The 16,341-nt window shown below is 39.0% G+C and overlaps 1 protein-coding gene and 1 pseudogene across 1 annotated transcript in view; both read left to right on the top strand.

The window, feature by feature from the left end:
* The first annotated feature begins 3,626 nt into the window (after positions 1–3,626).
* The window catches only part of LOC125960852 (putative ALMS1-like protein), a 78,849-nt gene continuing 66,134 nt past the window's right edge, over positions 3,627–16,341 (top strand). The window contains exons 1-2 of the mRNA XM_049696155.1: positions 3,627–3,748; positions 4,441–4,545. The gene's annotated coding sequence lies outside the window, so the exon portion shown is untranslated. The remainder of the gene's footprint in view (positions 3,749–4,440; positions 4,546–16,341) is intronic.
* Positions 3,848–16,341, top strand: part of LOC101289311 (uncharacterized protein C2orf78-like) — a 35,123-nt pseudogene continuing 22,629 nt past the window's right edge.

Below are 16,341 nucleotides of genomic sequence, written 5' to 3'. Positions count from 1 at the left end.
CATTAAAATTTTTTTTTCCTGCTTCCTACCCATCTATCAATTTAAAAATTGACGCTTTCCTTAGTCTTTTATGGAAATTATGTAAAAAGATTTTCTGGGTGAGTTTGCCCAGCTCTTGGCAAGGATTAGGTGTTTCAGACCCATCTACATCTCAGCAGCCCAGCAGTTTGACTGAAACAAACATGGGCAGCTCAGGGTAGGTCCTTCTGTTCTCCACCATGACAGCCATGATTGTACCTTGCTGACAGCTCCCCTGTGGATCTTGTTAGTGGGGGTCTGTGCTTGTTCATTGCTTGGCAAGGCACAAGAACAATCTTTCTAATCTTGGCATTGAGTTCTCCAGGAGAGCTGCATGAATATTTATAAGCCATCCACCCAATTTCCTAAGAGGGTAAATATTATGTTAAGTTTTCTTAGTGCATGGGTGCACACAAACACACACACACACACGCACTACTAAAGAGGGGCAGGAGGGAACTTTAGGAAGTGATGGACGTGTTTATGGCCTTAATGCTTTCATGGGTATATATTTATCCCCAAACTCATCATGTTGTGTAAATTAGATACATATAGATCTTTACATGTCAACTGTACCTCTCAATAAAGTGGTTTTTAAAAATTAAAAAAAAAGAAATACGTGCACTCTTGGCAATTCTTTTTCATTTTCAAAGAAGGAAGGCCACTGCAGTGTCTTCCATCTGTCTCCTTTCTATCTGTAGCCTGGAGCTCCAACTTCTTACCCTTGGACATTATTAACTATTTCCTGATAGTTTTCTCTGTCTCTGGTCCCTTTCTTCTCTGATCCATTTGCCACATTACAACTGGAGTTATTTTTCTCTCTGGAATCCTAGAACTGATTATATAATTCTCCTACCTAAAAACCTTGGAATGTTTAGTATATCCAAATCAAGATAAAGTCCAAATTGAAGGAATTCAGGCTCCCATGACACCCCAGTAATTGACCTTAAATGACCTTTCTGGGTTCATCACCACCACGTCACCTACAGCACTCTGCATTCTAACCACTGTAGCTTTCCTGCCTCTCCTCTATCAAAACCAACATTCTCACATCACAAATTTTTTCTTGTGTAGTTTCCCAGCCAAGAATGCATTTGGTCACCCTCTCTCCCTATAAAAATGTCTTCACTCATTTAAAGTCCAGTTTAACTACTTCCTATTGTCAGCTGCTTACCCTGATTATCCTTTAGAATTACATGTCTATACGATAAGTTGTTACTTGTTCAGATGTTTAACATAAGTTCTTTGTTGCTTTATCAGGTAGCTAACTTGTGTCTATGTCATCCACTAGATTATGAGGGCTGGCTTCCATGGACATGAGTCGCACAGTACCCCGTGTTTAGAAGGACCTCACATTTAGTTGAATGTTATGTTATCATCATCTTGAAAATCTTAAGAATTTTCCAACAAGTGGTCCTGCATTTTCATTTTGCACTGAGTTCTGCAAATATTGTAAGTGGTGCTGTCCATACGGAGAAGTGCTATTTCAGATTCATCTTTATCTGTACCAGCACTATGCCTTTCTCCTAGTTGCTGCCTATTTTAAAATGCTTGTTGGAAAAACCATGGAAATGAGTAGTCAAGTAACTTGCTTAATTAAAACATGTCAAAGCAGAAAATAGGCTTTGAACCCATCCGAGAAGGCTGGCTATCAAGGGAAATAAGATATCCCAAGGTCTAGTCTCTATCGCATTAAGTTCCAAGGATTTTCCAAAAACCACATTTACTACTTATTAGGGAGCAACATATTTCTACCAGAAGCAAATAACAGGCTTCAAGTTGAAGCTACCTCTGGGACTGCCCAGTGAAGCTCTGAGCCATGGGATTGGAGCCACTTGTAAAGATGGGACGCAATGAATTTCCTTCCAAAAGCTCACATGATGTGAGAGATTCTTGGCAACTAGCCCACACATTTGGTTTCCTAAGGAATCATCTTTTGATTGTTTCTAGACCAAGTTGCTTCAGGGAGATGGAATAGAATTATTCCTAGAAAGGATTCCCTCTGAGTGAGAATGAGTATGAAGTATAGGAAGCAGGAGGTAGAAATCTGTAAAAAGAACAACCGTTTTATTTCTAAACAGCATAAACATTCCTCTCAGTCATGTCTAAATTACTATCCCCAAGATGAACACAAGGATTTCCCTTTACCTTTCAGAGTGTTTGAAATTTAATGTTCTTGCTCTCAAGAAAAGAGAATTTTTTTTTAAAGCAATTGCTAATAATTCCGGGTGGTTCTTTAAGAGACTATAAAGATGGTGATTTTTTTCAAAAAAGGGAAAAAAACTAGACTGTTTGGAGGGATACAGAGATTTTGTGTTGTGGTCTGGGGGAAGGAGGCACCATTCAGGAGAGCAAATGGGATCCTGTGATACAGTGGTGAGAAGCAACCATAGACAATATGTAAATGAATGAACGTGACTATTTTCTAATAAAGCTTTATTTACAAAAACTGATGGCAGCCTGGATTTGACCCTTGGGATGTAATTTGCTGACTCCTGCTCTAGAACAACTGACAATGATACACTGGGAGAAGCTGTACAGAAGTGCTTCTTTTAATACTGTTCATAAGAACAAGGATCTCAAATGGCCACATCACCAGTAGAATGGTTACATATGTTATTTTATATTCAATCGGTGGAATGCTAGATAGCAGTGAAAAGAAGTGATCTCCAGCCACATACATCAACGTGAACTAATTCTAGACACAGTGTGGAACAAGTGCAATAAGGCGCACATAACATTATTCTACAGTTCAGAGCAGGTAAGCCGACTATAAGTGTATTTAGGGATACATATAGGGGTGAGGAAAGGAAGGGAATGATTAAGAGGGGCTTGGAGTTACCACCACGGAGGAAGGGAATATGAGAATGGGTCAAGTTCTAGGATCTTCAAGAGTACTGGTCAGATGTATACACTGATGTGTATAAAATTGATGACTAATAAGAACCTGCTGTATAAAAAAATAAATAAAATTAAATAAAATTTTTTAAAAAGAAGGTGGACTTTCTTCTAGTCTTAGGTAGAGTCAAACCTTTTCAAATCTCATGTTTCAGACTCTTCTGATAGAGGATGATAAACTGTCTTTTACACACAGGTAGTTCAAGTGCAGTTGCATAGTACAGAATAGTTAATACATAAAGTCTGAATTCAGAATCAGAGACTGAAGTGGATCATTCCTTCATCACTCAATCTATCTCCTAAATCAGTGATTTAAACCCTTATATACAGGCTTCCATGATGGCACAGTGGTTAAAAATCCGCCTGCGGATGCAGGGGACATGGGTTCGAGCCCTGGTCCGCGAAGATCCCACATGTCGCAGAGCAACTAAGTCCGTGCGCCGCAACTACTGGGCTTGCGCTCTACAGCCCGCGAGCCATGACTACTGACTGCCCGCCCCGCCCCCCCAAAAAGAAAGAAAGAGTACTGGTCAGTTCCATTTCTTAAGCTGGTAGGTTGAACAGAAATTTCAATATTTCCTTTAAGAAGCAGGGTTCTTCCTCCTCCCCTTCCACCTCCCGGGCTACGGCGGGCGAAGGGCTGAGCGCTGTTGTATTTTGTCCCACGAGGCGACCCCTTCTCCCGCGGAGGTTGCGCGCGGCGGCGGCGGCTGCCATAGCGGTGGTGGCCACGGGGACAGTGGAGCGCTGACAGCAGGCCTGGTCGCCCACCTGCCCCACCCTGTCGCCGGGGGCGGGGAAGAAGCACACAGCTTTAAAAACGCATTTTGGGGTAAATATATAGTTTAAGATAAAGTAGGGCTAAGTACACCCATCCCTTGGCCGGCGGGGTATTGGTTTCAGGACCCTTCACAGGTACCAAAATCCGAGGATGCTCAAGTCCCTTATATGCAATGACACAGTACAGAAGGTGCTCTTTATCTGCTGGTTCTGCAACCGCGGATACGGGGTGCTGACTGTAACTTTTTGAAGGCTTTTTAACTAGGAAGTGGCAGAACTGGGATTTGAACTTTGGCCTCTTTGGCTCCAAAGCTCAAAATCGTTCTACTCACTCCTCATGTTCCCGGGTTTAAGCCAGTATTATTTTATTGTAGTCCTTGGACTTAATCACGTCTTTATATCTACCGAGATACTACAAAACAGATTTGTACAGTCTCCATTTCTACCCGAATCAGTGGAGCCTGTCAAGTTAATTGGTTGTGACACTCAGCTTCCAGAATGTGTAATTATCAGCTATATTGAGTGGGAAGCTCAGATGACGGTTAATAGTACATGTAGACGGAAATCTGTGTGTTGCAGTAACTGAAGAACGAGCCAAGAATGTAACATTAATCAAAACGTCCATATAGTGTACCAGAAAGTTTCTATGTGGAAATGCAAGCCAGAGCGTTTCTATATCTATAAACATTCCTAATTATAATTCACAGTTAATCTCTGTGCATCTTGTTCTCCTTTGAACCGCAGATATGGAAGACCAGTATATCCAACTGGGCACAGATGGAAAAATATCCCTATCCCAGCTTCACAATGAAACCAGTTTTTGTGCTTGACACCTGCAGCAGCTGATAGGTGAGTGTGGCTGATCAGTCAGCTAAGCAACTTTTCAAATACGAGCAGCCAAACCTCTGGAAATAGCATCAGGCACTTGATAATGTGTCAGGAGTTCTTGTACCACAGGCAGTGGGTGGAATTTTGCAGCCAGACAACTAGAGTTTGTGTTCTGCTTTTGCCACTTGAAAGATATGTGCTCTTGAGCAAATGACTTCGCCTGAGTCTGTATTCTCAGTGGTAAAAATTTGTAAAATAGCTCATAGTTTTAATCCTGGCTGCTCGTTAGAAGTTTTTTTAAAAACCACCAATACAATGAATGGTTTCATCTGCCCTGGAGCAATGACCAGTTTGGGGAGAAGAGGAAAGTCCTGGGTATTGGCATTTTTGGAAAGCTCAATAAATTTTATAAAGTGGATCAGAACTTCTGCCTAATGGATGGCTGTGTGACTCCTGCCCTGGAAGAGAGGACCTTACAAAAGTGTCTGTGTTGTTTCTCTCCTTTATGATGGGAAAGTGACATCCAGAGAGGTGAAGTGACTCAGCCAGTGTCCAAGCCAGTTAAGTAGCAGAACCAACTCTAGACCAAAGGTCTCCTAACCTGTAGCCTTATTATACTCATTAGAGAGACACTGGATCTTCAAGCTAAAAACACCAATGAAATAGTATACCTTCTCACTTTCAAAAATGTCTGGTTTGGGTGATAAATTATATGTTACTTATATGTTAAAAAATGCATTATAGGCAAACAAGTAAAACATACTAAGTGCTTGTGTTCGTGCATATGTGTGTTTGTGTGTATTTGGGAAGTACTAGCAGTGAGAAATAGGACTTGAGAAGTTTTGAAGAGAACTGGTGTATATTAGTCAGCTTGGGCTGCCATAACAAAGTACCATAGATTGTGTAGCTTAAATAACAAATATTTATTTCTAACAGTTCTGGAGGCCGGGAAGTCCAAGATCAAGGTGCAAACAGGTAGTTTCATTCTGAGGCCTCTTCTCTTGGCTTGTAGATGGTCATTGTCCTTCTCTGTGCTCATATGACCTCTTTCTTTGTGGGAGTGTGGAGAGGGAGAGAAAGCAAGCTTTCTGGTGTCTCTTATAAGGGTAGTAATCCCATCGTGGATGCCTCACGCTCATGACCTCATCTAATTAGGTACTAATTCCAACTTGCAGGTCCCACCTCATGACCTCATGCAACCCTAATTACCACCCAAAGGCCCCATCTGCAAATACCATTATGTTGGGAGTTAGGGCTTCAATATATGAGTTTTGGGGGGGGGCATAAACATTCAGTCCATAACAAATAGTGTGTAAATCTCCTTATTTTCAGAGTGGTTTGCTAGACCAAAAATTATGTCTATTATCCTGGTCCATGGAATATTATAAAAAATCCTATGTTAGCGATTCTCAGTCTTGGATGTAAATTAGAATAACCTGGGAGCTTTTATATTGTACTAATCCTCAACACCTCTTCTCCCAATAACTAAATCAGAATCTTGGAAGAGGGTTGGGGACCAGGGTTGAGGGTTACAGCCGAGGTTGGGAACCACTGATCTCTGGGCAGCTGGGCCCTGGAGTAGAAGGAGGTAGTCAGTGACTTGTCACCTAGTGACAAGAAGGAAGTGAGACTTATATGCCATAAATGTCTGAATAGAAGGGGAGAAGTTTCTCCAAAATCATCCCTCCTAAAAGAGGAAGGATTATGTTCCAGTCCTTGCAAAGTTTCTCATGTTATTGGGCGCTCTCTCATTTGCTGTGTTTTGTGCGATGTTGATTTTACATCTGTCTTAACGCTATGCAAATTCAGTGGCTTGGGATTGCTTTATATTTAGACATATATGATTTATATTATCACCAGACCTTCCTTTCTTTTCACCACACTCCTTAACTGACACATTAGCAGGTTATGTACTGGTCCACAGACTTTCAGGACCTTGAGCAAGTTACTTCTCCTCCCTGGGCTTCAGTTCTTTTCCTCTCAAAAAATGAGGGCATTGAGCAAGACTAGGGAATTGATAAAATTATAGAAGCCCCCAATCATAGTAACTCTAACTGTACCCTTTTATCTCTTCCACACACATGCCTTAGGCACGCCATTTATATCATTTTATTTTTTCTTTATGTTTGCCATTGTTCACTGTGGAAGATTGTATTTTATTCAAAATACTTGCTGCCCCTCCTTGGGGGCAATTATACTTTCTCACCCTACTGAACTCAGGAGTGGATATGAGACCTTGATTTAGCCAATGAAAGGTGGGCAGAAGTGACATGCATCATTTCTGAACAGAAACTTTTAAGAGCCAGCTTGTGTTTTTGCAACATCTCTTTTTTTCTTTGCCAGGAAATCATCAATAACCCAGATAGGAAAAGTGACATATAATTTATTGTCCAAACCAGGCATTTTTGAAAGTGAGAAGATGAACTCTTGAGAGTGAAAAGATAAGCTATTAATAATTACTCTGGGACATAGACATAAGCTAGGACTGTGTTGGATAAACTGGAATGTGGAGTCCAGATGGAGGCTGCTTTGTCACCTTGGCTTCTGGAGAGAAGATGGCAGGGAGCAGGGCCAGAGCCGGCCCATAATGGACACACATGAGAGAGAAATCACCCTCTGTAAGTCACTAGGATTTTGGGGTCCATTGTTACTACAGCACAGCTCAGCCAACTGGTAACAGAAGTTTAATCAATACAGCTGATTGATGCAGAAAACTCATTGAAAAGTGGCCTTCTGTTGGCCTGAGTAACTGGGTCATTCAAGTGACTGCTGAACACTAGAGATATGTTCAGAGGTTTCTGGAGTTACTGGCAGCTTCTTCCAATTTAAAACAAGGAAAGCTATCCCCTACTGTCTAAATGGGCCTTGTTATTATGTCCTGGACAGACCAAATTTGAGAGTACCTGCATCACCCAAAATATCATTCCCAGGGATTTCTTTTGTAAACATTGATGTTGATTCATTTGACCAGTTTACTTTGGCCAAAGCTGATAGAATCATGGTAGAGACTCAAGTGTGAGCAATCTGCAGGCTGGCCAGCAGCCTACTTAGTAGCATTGTGTAAATGCTTTGCTAATCAGACAAGATGTTATCACTGGAGTGTTCAGATCCTCCCTGGAAAATATCTGACCTAGATACATGAGGAGATAATGTAATGAGTTTGCAGAAGTTGAAAGTCACACAGAAAAAGGGGCAAAGGATATAATTGAGCCATGCTAACAGTGGTTAATAGAGCATGGTTTAGCAAACTCGGGCTGCTGAAAATACAAGCAATTTACTTCACTACTAGAGATGTTGCTAAGTGAAATCTATGTATATCCTGATCTTGATGAGGCCGTCATGGTGGTTCTTCCTGGGTTCCCATGAAACTTGACTTCCCCTCTTCCTTGCTCTCCCTAATGCTGGTAGCACAGATAAGATCCTCGTCAGTCTTCCTTCTGTGCATCCTTTCAATGCCATCCCTTCCCCTTTCCAAAATATGAACCAGTATGTCCCTGTTCTTGAAACCACAAAATGTTCTAACACAGGCCAGAAAGGACAACAAAGGCTAATTACAAATATCGTAATTGACAATAGCAAAACCACACATGTAAAGTTAAAATTCCTGTCTATTTTGAGAGTGGAGCTTCTGGGTCCAACTCGGCAAGAACCTTGCACCATTTGCCTTCCCCTAAATGAAACTGCTTTGCATTGGAATGGACTTTTACTTTGTCTGAATTTTGTTTTGTTTTGTTTTGAGGGGTTGGCTCGAATCTCCTCATAAAAAAAGTATTTCATCTTACTTCATGTGATTTGTCCCACATCCAGAGAGTATCCTTTTATATTGTTTCTGAGCCAATATTTCTTTTTCTTATGTCTTTAAAGCTGTTGCTTAGAAATGCTGTGGCTCTTTCCTCCTGGCCTCAGTTAGGAAAGGAATTCTTGTAACTAGAACTTCATTAGCATGTGAATTAACTCTTGCAGCACACAGAGACTTAGGTCATTGGTTAGCTTGTTGATCTCTTTCAAGCCCTATAGTATGTTAGAATAGGAAGTGATGTCAGAGATCCTTGGGTTTAAGAGTACTGAGGAGTAAACTTACACCTTTATAGCCACATGGCTAGTGAACGGCATAGATGGAGTAACGCTCAGGTGTATGGATTATTAATGCAGTGCTATTTCTCCAAATCAGATTCTTATTCTCCTTTGCAACTTTTATATTTGTTTAATTAATTCATTCATGCTATGTATACTTTCCTTCAGATACCTTTTTTAATCTTCATAAAAGCTATATATGCCAGGTAGAGTGCCAAGCACTGGGGTTACAAAGATAAAGATAACACAACTTTTACTCTTGAGGAATGGCAGGAATTGAAAAATAGATATCACAATTCAATGTATCAAGTGCTGTGGGAACTCAGAGTAGAAATCAACCAACTGGGCTGCCGGGAGTGGGAAAAAAGAGCTTTTGTAGAGGAAGTTACATTTAGCAGTATTTTGAAGAATGTGTAAGAGATTGACAGATGGGGTAGGATTGGGAAGAGGACAGAAGAGCAGCTTGTACAAAGGATCATGAAAGGAATGGTGCTGATGTCAGGTTGGCAGAAGTATAGACTGTGATAAGAGAAGTGAGCTAGATGCACTTGGAAAAGAAGGTCGAGAGAGTGTTAGGCCTGACCTGTCATTTAAGGAGTTTGGAGTTTATTCTACAGGAAATGTAGATGAGAGATCCCTAAACAAGGAGAAAGGAGAGGTAGAAACAGAGGGACCAGTTGGGAAGATGGTACATACAATTATAAGGTAAAAAGTTCCAGCTCTCTCAAACTACCAGTGGTAGGTAAGGTTTGAGGCAGGGGGCTAAACTCAATCAATCTTGAAACAATGTATTATGGGTTGAAGGGGAGAAGAGGATGAAAGATAACTGAGGATATGAATTTTGGGGACCTGTGTGGATGATGTCAGCACACTGTGAAAAAAAGGAGCGGAAAGAGCAACAAAGTTTGGGGCAAAAATGATCGGAGGTTTAGATCTGTCCTAAAGAAGGTGATGCTGAAGTGGTAGTTATAATTATTTGATTCTCATTTGCTGAAAAGGATCAAAATAAGATCTGGATTGAAGGAAGCAGTAATTAACATTTTAGTTTTGGTTCTAAATTTAAAAGGAGAGAAATAAAGATACTTGAGTGTTCTTCCAAATTTCCCAGGTTAGGTCACATAAAAAGAAGGAGAAAAGGAATTTAGGGCAGTTTGTACAGTGGCTAAGCATAGGAGAGGACCTTAGCTTAAAAACTGCATGGTCTCTAAGTTAATCACCTCTCTGCAATACATTCCAGGACTGTGATGAGGATTAGTAGAGACATCAGAAAGGAAAGTGTCCTAGACAACATAGGCTCTGCTCCATTGTGGTAAACAGACAGACAAAACTCCCCAAATTGCAGTGGTTTAAGATAACCAATGTTTTCTTTCACTTAATAACTTTATGAAAAAGATAGATCATCTTCATTTTGTGGATAAAGAAACAGACTTGTTCAAGAGCATACAAGAGGGAGAGCTCTGAGATCTCTCATACTCCAGAGGCTGGGTATTCTCTTTCCATTCCATTGTGCAGAAATGCCTCTCACAAGGAGGATACCCCCAGTCCCAGACTATGTGCTCCTGGCCAGAATGGAGCTCTGAAGCTGAAATATCTACATTATTTTCTTTGTGTTTCCTAACTGTGAAGTTCTTCCCTGGGCAGAGAGGGAGGAGAGAATTTATCTCCCACCTCCTCTGTCTCATTGTTTCCCAAGGAAGAGGGCAGGGTAGGCCAGTGTCCACAGAGTTGACAGGGTAAGTTGACATATTTGGGTTTAAATCCTGATTAGCTGCTTGTCAGCTATGTAGACCTAGATAAGATACTTAACATCTCTGTATCTCACTTTCCTTGGCCTCTGTAATGGGAGTACTAATGGTATTTATTTCAAATGTTTATTGTGAGGATTAAATGAAATAATACACCTAGAGGCCTTAGCACATTGCTTAATGTATAGTAAATAATCTGTTCATATTTGCCACTATTATGATGACTGTTTTAGAAACTCTTGACCTCTTGCTTTCCATTTCTTTACATGATGATTTCCACAAACCATTGACCGCAGAAAGCTGAATTGCAGACAGTTCAGCTTATATTTATGAGTGTTTTTTTGGAAAAAGGTGGTCTTTTGGGTATGGAGTATGAAAATGTTCTGTGTGGATGGGTGAATTCCAATCATACTTATGTTTATTCTAAAGTCATAGAGTTGGTTATATGGAATCCATGAGTCTTAATTAGAGGTGTGAAGAAGGATGTGGATTTTTTGTGTGTATTTTTTATGGAGGTGTAAAGTACATTTCGTAAACTGAACAAATCTTAAGTTACAACTTGATTAGCTTTTACCTAAAGTGAACGTATTTGTGTAATACTCAAATGATACTCCCGATAAAAACAGAGAATGTTGCCCATACCACAGAATATCCCCATGCATCTCCTGGTCAGCCCCTTCCTCCACCAAAGGTAACCACTCTGTTGGCTTCTATTGCCCTAGATTAGTTTTTCCCCTCTTTGAACTTTATAAAAAAGGAATCATGGAACATGTATTTTTGATCACTATTATGCTTGTGAAGTTCATCCATGCCATTGTGTATAGCAGTAGTTTATTCCTTTTTATTGTTGTTTGATATTCTATCATATGAATCTACCACCATGATTTTATTTTCCAATGTTTATGAGCTTTTGCATTGTTTTCTCATTTTTGGCTATTACAATGACTGCTTTGAATATTCTTAAATATACCCTTTTCTCTTATGTGGACACATTCCTTTCTATTAGGAATATACCCCGGAGAGGAATTGCTGGGTAATGAATATGTGTGTCTCTTCAGGTTTAGTAGATAGCATCGAATAGTTTCTAAAGTAGTGACAATTTTCACTCCCACCAGTGAGATAGGAGAGTTCCAGTTCCCTATACTCTCTAACACTGATCCATTCCATTTTTACTGTTAAATTTTAGCCATTTTAATGGGTATGTAGAACTTTTTGACTGTGATTTGAATCAGCAGTTCTCTAATGCCTTGTGATGTTGAGCATCTTTTCATGTGCTTATTGGAATTTAGATTTCCTCATTTATGAACTATCAAAGTTTTTTACCTATTTAAAAAACTTGGGTTGTCCTTTCCTATTAATATAAAGTAGATTTCAAAAAAAATCTGAATTAAAGTTCTTTGTCAGATTTATATAATGCAAATATATTTTTATAGCTTTTTCACTGTCTTAGTGATATCTTTTGATGAACGGAAGTTCTTAATTTTACTAAAGTTCAATTTTCAATATTTCCCTTTGTGATAGTGTTCAGTTGTCCTGTTTTGTATGCTGGATATTAGACACTTGTGAAACAGCTACTGCTGCTGATGGGTGATTGGAATAAAAGGGAAGAGATGAAAATGTTTGATTAAACTGAAGGGAGTGAGGATATACTTTTGAAGCCAGAGGGGAAGAACATCACAAAGACCAGAGGGGTCACGATTTGAGGTCAGGGAGATACAGTAGAGCAGGACAACCTTGAAGAGACTGTAGAGGTCCCACATGGGCAAGGATATGATTACTCCTTTATTTTGCCAAAGAGAGACATTTTTTAGACTTTAACTTCAAGACAAGACCCTGGATAGAGTCCAGAGTTATGGTTTGATTTTTCTCTTTATTTTTATACTTGTGCCCAATCTATGGCAAGGTGGTACAGTGCTGATTCAAAGCTTCTGAAGTCTGAGAGGTTGCATATGGTGTAAAACCAAACCTAAATTGCTTTCAGGATCCAATGAATTAGCAGAGGTCATGTTCTCATGCATTATATGCTTAATAAATGCCTCTTCCTTTCCTTGTACATAATTATATTAACTTAAGTAATAGCATGGGGGTGATTTAGTATTGTGATTGGGCGAAAGCCAAAATAAGGTTTTTGGTTTTTGGTTTTGTGCGTGTGTGTGTGTTCTTCTTATTTGTTTTATTTAAAGCATGGACCATAGTTTCCCTTTTATTTTAAAAAAGAATCTCCCATTTATTTAATTAGTATTACTAATTAGTATTACTAATTTTACATGTGTCACTTAGGTGCTTTCACATAGGTTATCTCATTTAATCTCTACAATAAAGGGTGTGTTATTGTCACTATTTTACAAATGGGGAAGTAGAGGCTAAGAGAGATGAAATTATTTGCCCAAGAACCCTTGACTAGTAAGATATTTAAGAATTCAGATTTAAGCTATATTTTTGTAATGAAAGTCTCTGTCACAGTTTTGAATTTTAGGATTAAGAATTATTCACTTTAAGGGAGGGTGGGAGAGAGACACAAGAGGGAGAGGATATGGGGATATATGTATACATATAGCGGATTCACTTAGTTATACAGCAGAAGCTAACACAACATTGTAAAGCAATTATACTCCAATAAAGATGTTTAAAAAAAGAATTATTCACTAAAATAGGCCTCTATTTTATTTTTATTTATGAATAACAACTTATATTTTCAATTGTTTGAATATTCTAGTACTATTAATAAATTATTTTTGTATTTCATAGGCTCCAGAATATAAGCATGAATGTGAAATAGAGCCTCACTGTATAAAATATACCAAGAATAACTTAAACGTATGCTGAACTCAATGGTAACCATATATCCATGGATAGGTAACTTTTTATGAAGACGTATCATGATAATAGGGGAAATTCTGGAAGGGTTCTTATACCTTGCTTGGAACATCAACTCAATAGGGAGAAATGTAATATGCTAGTGTGATTAAGATCAAGTGTCATTCTATAATTACAGGGACACATATAGTCCCAATGGTCCCAGGGCTGACTTTTCCCTAAAAAAAGTAGTTGGGCTGGATTTTGGTTGTCAACTTTGCACTGCTGTCACTCTCTTCTAAGGTTTTCTCTGCTTTCAAGAAGCATATTTGAACAAGATTTCTTTACAAGATAGTTATGAGTTAGGATTTTCCAATGATAGGTATTTGAACAATACTTGGAAGGTACAGAGAAAGAAAGGCTGTTATTCTCAGGAGCTTACTGAAACTTCGCACTCATGATGGCGTCTCAGACATCTCTTTCAGCTCCTATTTTGTGGCTTGGATGACCAGAAATGGTAGATTTTCAGACTTCTCTGCAAGTACCATTTTACTCTTTGGTGGCCAGATGTGGAGGCATCTCCGATTTTCCCATGAGCTTCCACTTCAAGGACACTGTAGGCAAGCACAATAGTTTTCTGATTTCCCTGGGCCCTAGCATACCTACTTGTGCTTTTGCCTTAGTAACTCTATCTCCACTATTTTGAACAAGCCTCTATTTTAACGCACCACATTTCAAAGCACTCAACTAACAGGTTGAGTCCTCAGCTAAAATTCTCAGTTGCTGACTTATGCTGATTTAACTAAGCTATTCAGCCTCTGTACCTCATTTTCCTTAATTATTAAATGGGATTCAACAATGCCTACCTTAAAAAGTAGTTCTACAGGGAGACCTTCAAGATGGCAGATGAGTAAGATGTGGAGATCACCTTCCTCCACACAAACACATCAAAAATACATCTACATGTGGAACAACTCCTACAGGACACCTACTGAATGCTGGCAGAAGACTCAGACTTCCCAAAAGATATCTATTTTTTTTTTCCTTTTTCTCTTTATGTGAGTGTGTATGTGTATGCTTCTTTGTGTGATTTTGTCTGTATAGCTTTGCTTTTACCATTTGTCCTAGGGTTCTGTCTGTCCATTTTTTTTGTATAGTTTTTAGTGCTTGTTATCATTGGTGGATTTGTTTTTTGGTTTGGCTGCACTCTTTCTTTTTTATTACTTTTTAATTTTTAATAATTTTTATTTTAATAACTTACTTTTTCACTTATTTTTTTCTTTCTTTTTTTCTCCCTTTTCTTCTGAGCCATGTGGCTGACGGGTTTTGGTGCTCTGGCTGGGTGTCAGGCCTGTGCCTCTGAGGTGGGAGAGCTGAGTTCAGGACATTGGTCCACAAGAGACCTAGCTCCAACTAGTGACAGGAACACAACCCCATGCATCAGCAGAGAGGCTACCTAAAATCATAATAAGGTCACAGACACCCCAAAACACTACCAGACGTGGTCCTGCCCACCAGAAAGACAAGATCCAGCCTCATCCACCAGAACACAGGCACTAGTCCCCTCCACCAGGAAGCCTACACAACCCACTAAACCAACCTAAGCCACTGGGGACACACACCAAAAACAACAGGAACTACGAACCTGCAGGTTGTGAAAAGGAGACCCCAAACACAGTAAATTAAGCAAAATGTAAAGACAGAGAAACACACAGCAGATGAAGGAGCAAGGTAAAAACCCACCAGACCAAACAAATGAAGAGGAAATAAGCAGTGTGCCTGAAAAAGAAATCAGAGTAATGAGAGTAAAGATGATACAAAATCTTGGAAATAGAATGGAGAAAATACAAGAAACGTTTAACAAGGACCTAGAAGAACTGAAGAGCAAACAAACAATGATGAACAACACAATAAATGAAATTTAAAATTCTCTAGAAGGAATCAATAGTGGAATAACTGAGGCAGAAGAACGAATAAATGATCTAGAAGATAAAATAGTGGAAATAACTACTGCAGAGCAGAAAAAAGAAAAAGGAATGAAAAAAATTGAGGACAGTCTCAAAGACGTCTGAGACAACATTAAATGCACTAACATTTGAATTACAGGGGTCCCAGAAGAAGAGAAAAAGAAAGGGACTCAGAAAATATTTGAAGAGGTTATAGTTGAAAACTTACCTGATATGGGAAAGGAAATAGTCAATTAAGTCCAGGAAGCACAGAGAGTCTCATACAGGATAAATCCAAGGAGAAACACGCTAAGGCACATATGAATCAAACTATCAAAAATTTAGTACAAAGAAAAAAATATTAAAAGCAGCAAGGGAAAAACAACAAATAACATACAAGGGAATGACCATAAGGTTAACAGCTGATCTTTCAGCAGAAACTCTGCAAGCCAGAAGGGAGTGGCAGGACATATTTAAAGTGATGAAAGGGAAAAACGTGCAATCAAGATTACTCTACCCAGCAAGGATCTTATTCAGATTTGACAGAGAAATTAAAAAGTTTACAGACAAGCAAAAGCTAAGAGAACTCAGCACCACCAAACCAGCTTTACAACAAATGCTAAAGGAACTTCTCTAGGCAGGAAACACAAGAGAAGGAAAAGACCTACAATAATAAACCCAAAACAATTAAGAAAATGGTAATAGGAACATACATATTGATAATTACCTTAAATGTAAATGGATTAAATGCTCCAACCAAACGACATAGACTGGCTGAATGGATACAGAAACAAGACCCATATATATGCAGTATGCTGGAGACACATTTCAGACCTAGGGACACATACAGAATGAAAATTAGGGGATGGAAAAAGATATTCCATGCAAATGGAAATCAAAAGAAAGCTGTAGTAGCAATTCTCATATCAGACAAAATAGACTTTAAAACAAAGACTGTTACAAGAGACAAAGAAAAACACCACATAATGATCAAGGGATCAACCCAAGAAGAAGATATAACAATTTTAAATATTTATGCACCCAATATAGGAGTACTTCAATACATAAGGCAAATGCTAACTGCCATAAAAGGGGAAATCACAGTAACACAATAATACTAAGGGACTTTAACATCCCACTTTCACCAATGGACAGATCAACCTAAATGAAAGTAAATAAGGAAACACAAGCTTTAAATGACACATGAAACAAGATGGACTTAATTGATAATTACAGGACATCCCATCCCCAAAAAA

This window comes from Orcinus orca, chromosome 13 (assembly GCF_937001465.1).
Source record: "Orcinus orca chromosome 13, mOrcOrc1.1, whole genome shotgun sequence".
Classification (NCBI taxonomy): Eukaryota; Metazoa; Chordata; class Mammalia; order Artiodactyla; family Delphinidae; genus Orcinus; species Orcinus orca.
The sequence above is the reverse complement of the archived record's forward strand: the minus strand, read 5'-3'. Positions and strand labels throughout refer to the sequence as shown.